The 5,391-nt window shown below is 32.6% G+C and overlaps 1 pseudogene; it reads left to right on the forward strand.

Moving 5' to 3' along the window:
* The first annotated feature begins 384 nt into the window (after window positions 1–384).
* On the forward strand, window positions 385–1,184 carry LOC108329561 (WRKY transcription factor WRKY51-like; annotated as a pseudogene).
* Window positions 1,185–5,391: the final 4,207 nt, after the last annotated feature.

Below are 5,391 nucleotides of genomic sequence, written 5' to 3' on the forward strand. Positions count from 1 at the left end.
CAAAACAGAAACCCCCACTTTCTCATGGACAAACAAACCCCAGGCCATGGTTTCGCCTACGCTCCCCTCCCACCGGTCGGAGCCACCGTCGATACCGCGTCGTTTCGACCTCAAGCCCCACCGGAACCACTGCCGACCGCGGCGCCGCTGCCTTCTCTTCTTCGCGCGCGAGGCCGATACACTCTCCTTCTGTCTACCGCAAAAAACCCTCCGTTTGGATAGAGTGTTTGATTGTTATTGGTAATTGGTAATTGGCATGGGATGGCAACAACATTTGACGGAAACAGGGTAACGTGACAGTCCAGTCACCTAGTGGACCAAAGCAGCCGAATCTATAGCACCTATTTTGACCATAACAATAACCTTAACCATTCCCCACCCTCCTCCTCCTATTATTTTCTTTCACTTTGTCAACCACTACCTTCTCTCTTAATTCCTCTTCTCCCATGGTTTAGTGGCCTCAACTATGGCCGTGGAGCTCATGACAGGCTACAGAACCACCACTTTCACCACCAAAGCAGAGGAAAATGTCGTCCAGGAAGCAACCTCCGGTTTGGAGAGCGTGGAGAAGCTCATCAGAATCCTCTCTCAGACTCCCCAACAATACAACTCCTCCAATCAAATAGCTATTGACTGCAAGGCCGTCGCCGACCTCGTAGTTTCCAAGTTCAAAAACGTCATTTCGCTCCTCGGCCCAGGCCCAACCCCAACCCCAGCCCCAACCGGCCACGCCCGCTTCCGAAGAGCTCCTCTTCCTCCTCCTCCGTCTCCTCCTTCCACACAACCCTCCCAGCCTCCCCTCTTCCACGCCACCCCTCTGCACCAAATCCCTAAAACAGACGGCACCCTCAATGACTCCTCTTCAAAAACCATTTATTTCTCCTACCCCTCCCCCGCCACTTCCTTCATCTCCTCCCTCACCGCCGACGCCCACACAAAACAACCCTCTTCCTCCTCGCCGCCCCCACCTGCGCCGGGTTCTTTCCACATCAGCACTCCCCTCCCACGTCTCATCCGCTGGGAAGCCTCCCCTCTCCTCCTCCTCCTCTTTCAAGAGGAAGTGCAGCTCTAAGAACTTGCCTTCTGGAAAGTGTGGTAGCTCCTCTAGCTGTTGTCATTGCTCCAAAAAGACGTATCTCAACAACCATGCTTCTTTCTTCCAAATTACTGTTTTTTTTTTGTGACTCAATCCACCGTGCCACTGCTTCTCCGATCCCGTTTGCTCTCTCCGACACCGGCAACCCAGGGAGGGGTTCGTCTTCATCTCACGTCCAAACCTCCCCAATTTCTAATTAAAACCCAATTTTAAAATCAGGTGCCCTAACACCACGTAAGCACAATCTCAATTACGTGTTGACACCTAATGAGTGACTACTGCCAAATCATCACCTCATGAACTCCGTTTGCCTATATTTAACGGAAGGGACTAATTTGACTCACATAATTACAAGTAAGGATCCATTACAATTACTTTTATATAGAGGGACTAAATTGAGATTTCCGAACCAAACTGGGGACAAAATTGGGTATTAAACCTTCTTTTTATTCATAATTTGCACCAATCTCACTGGCGGACAAGAGCTTAGGCAGAACTCCCTTTTATAGTATGTGGAGGTGTAGGGGTGTAAAAAAATTTAAGATTTTAAAAAAAGTAAATAAAATTAAATGATAAAAGTTAAATTAATATAGGATAATTTTAAAATAAAATATTGAAGAGTAGTAGAAAACACTTGGATGATGGAGGGACAACTCTCCGTTACCCGTTTTCACAAGTAACCTTAATTAGAAGAAATATAACTTTTTTTTATTCATACAAAACGGTACTATCTTTGCCATAACAGTTATTTTATTCATTAAAATTTGCATAATCGGTTTTTATATATATATATATATATATATATATATATATATATATATATATATATATATATATATATATATATATATATATATATATATATATATATATATGAATGGTTTATATAGTAGACCATCTAAATGCCCATAATCCTAGTGGATGAAGATTTCAAGGATTAAAATTGTTTTTTTTTTCAGAAATTAAAACTACAAATCAAAAAAGTTCAAGAAGGAAATACATATTAAACCTAAAATAAGAATTTGCTCGGTGACTAGATATTTAACGACAATTCTTCCTTGAGAGTTGCTCCCTCCACCACCATCAACCGCTCTCTGCGCCTCTCCATACCTAATTTGCCCTTCTATAAAACGGATGTCAACATCCGTTTCACCTTCAACGGATGTTGACATCCGTTTACATACTTTATATTTTAGTTTATTATTTTTATTTAAAAAAAAAAACTTCAACGAAACCACATCTGTTTAATAAATTTTTAAAAAGTATTTTATTTATTATTTAAATAATAATATATATAAATTAAATTAATAATAATTATTTTATTAAATAAAATAAAATTAATTTATAAATAATTAAATAATAATTTTAAAAAATAAATAATATTTATATATTAATTTAAAATATAAAAAATTAAAAAACTATAAACTAAAAAAAAAATAATTCAACGGATGTCGCCACATCCGTTAACGGATGTGGCACGTTTAGTAGATTTATAACAAATTTTTTAATTATTATTTAAATAATAATACATAAATTAAAATTAATAATAATTATTTTATTAAATAAAAAAAATTAATTTATAAAAAATTAAGTAATAATTTTAAAATAATTAAATAATATTTATATATTAATTTAAAATAAAAAAAATAAAAAAAGTTATCCGGATGTGACACATCCATTTTAATATATTTATAACAAATTTTTTAATTATTATTTAAATAATAATACATAAATTAAAATTAATAATAATTATTTTATTAAATAAAATAAAATTAATTTATAAATAGTTTTAAAATAAATAAATAATATTTATATATTAATTTAAAATAAAAAAAAATAAAAAAAATATAAACTAAAAAAAAATGCAACCGGATGTCGCCACATTCGTTAACGGAACGGATGTGGCACATCCATTTTAATATATTTATAAAAAATATTTTAATTATTATTTAAATAATAATACATAAATTAAATTAATAATAATTATTTTATTAAATAAAATTATTTTAAAAATAATTAAGTAATAATTTTTAAAAAATTAAATAATATTTATATATTAATTTAAAATACAATAAATTAAAAAAAAAAAAACACTCAACGGATGTGTTACATTTGTTGAAGAAAAGAGGTGGGGGTGTAAGATATTTTATAATGTAAAGGATAGTTTTAGAATTTAAAAAGAATGTGGTGATGCAGGGAGCAAAGTGGGGTGGTGTAGGGAGTAACCCTCTTCTCCCTTCTCATAAGCCCAAATCTCAATTTTCTTTTGTACAATACAGGCCCATAAAAAAATACAACGCTCTTATTTCTGTATCCATGAAAAACAGTTCAGTGTGGAATTTCACTGTACACAAAGCTTCAATCATTCAAAGAACTCCGTAACCAAAAAAGAAAATAAAAAATGGTGGAAAATTTTCAATGATTTTTTCATATCCTGATAGACAAAGAAAAGGGATCAAAATAGTGATATCAGGTCATACCTAATGATGATTATAATAATGAAACCAAATGAAAATTCAAATCATAGAATGACTAACATGTGGTAATTAAATGTAAGAAGTGGCAAATCCATGTCCAAGGAAGGAAGAAAAAAAAAAAAGTAAACCCTAGAAACTGAAGAGCCTCTTTACACAGCATGAGCCGAGATCCAAAACATGCTTTGAAGAAGTGGGGTCAAAGGAAGTATCCAAAAGGTACAAAAGAGAATATCCAATTTTCTACAATCATGATCACAGATTGAAAGAAATTTCCCTGTGCCAGGCGTTTTGTGATTGTGAACTCGTACAACAAAACAGTTTTCATTACCTTACAGTTTTATTAGCACATCACACCATTCTACAATAATTTTCACAGGAATCTTCTAGAACTAGCCACCCATCACAATCTACAACCATACCATATAATAATTCAATGGGTTCATCTTAAAAACATGGAGACTTGAAAAAAGTTAAATTCTTTCCATACGAGAACTCCGACACGTTTAAGATTACAACTACCACTACAAGTTTATACAATATACATTGTTGCCTTTTCTTACACGAACCATATACCATAAGAAAGATGAGTAAAACAAGATATTTCTTTGTTTTTTCACTTGTCAAATGATGACTGCATGCAATCACATAAATTGAATTTGATAAGCCTAATCCAATCTCATATTCAATGCAAATGTTATCATATTGATTCTGGTCGCTTTCACATATAAAATTATTTAGTTCTTCAATTTTAACGAGACTTACTTATTTGAATATTTTTATATTATTGAAGAAGGTTCATCAGAGAAATACAAACATCAATAACATTTGAATCCAATAATATAAAAGATTAATATCAATCTCTATCCAAAATCTTAAACTAATAAATTAATGAATCTTTTATCTTTATATAATATTTTATTTTCTTATTTTTATTAAAGATTTAAATTTAAATTCTGAATGGAAATTACACTCCAAAGTTAATCCATTCTAAATGGGAATTTGATAAGAATTATCTCAGACTCATCCAGAATTATACGAATATATAGTCACATATTTCGATGTGGATGTGATAAATAGAAACGAATAACTACCATGAATGGAATAATTCTGAATAGATAAGGGTGACATACCCAAAAAAACTCAATGTCCCTCTCGCAACTTTCAAGGGGGAATGCACCATGTCCACACATACTCTTCAAAACGGTGACTACCCACTCAATTTGCAGCATACAGACAACCAATAACCCTTTCACAACTTCAAAAAAAAACTAAGTACTATTCATCTCATATTTGAAAAATAAATTCATCATCTACAGAATTTAGAAGAAGCAGTTTTTCTGACGCAAAGTGTTTGGTTGGTTCTCTGAAAACCAAACCTTATCCCAAAGTTTCGTGCCATGTCCTAAGCGACGCAAAAGTGCCATCATCTATTTATTATTTTATCGTAACATTATCAAAAATTCCTCAACTCCAACTATAAGATATGATTTCACATAAAGTAGACTTATGTGAAATGAATTATCTCACAACAATACCATGTGGTTTTTATCTCTTCGATTATAATAAGATATAGCAAACTTGCGTGAAAGATGTTTCTTTGTTAATTAATTAATTAATTAATTACCATTTAATTAATAATACACTAAGCATTGGGAGATATTTTAATTTGATTTCGAACGTCAAGTTGGTGCTGTCAATTCAAATTCACATCTAAGTAAGTTTGGGAGGAGTATAACGTGTGGAATATCTATTGTTCCTAAGAAAAGTGTTTGAATATATTAGCATTATCATTAACGAAGGGTTAAAAAATAATTGTGA

Source organism: Vigna angularis, chromosome 1 (assembly GCF_016808095.1).
Source record: "Vigna angularis cultivar LongXiaoDou No.4 chromosome 1, ASM1680809v1, whole genome shotgun sequence".
Lineage (NCBI taxonomy): Eukaryota > Viridiplantae > Streptophyta > Magnoliopsida > Fabales > Fabaceae > Vigna > Vigna angularis.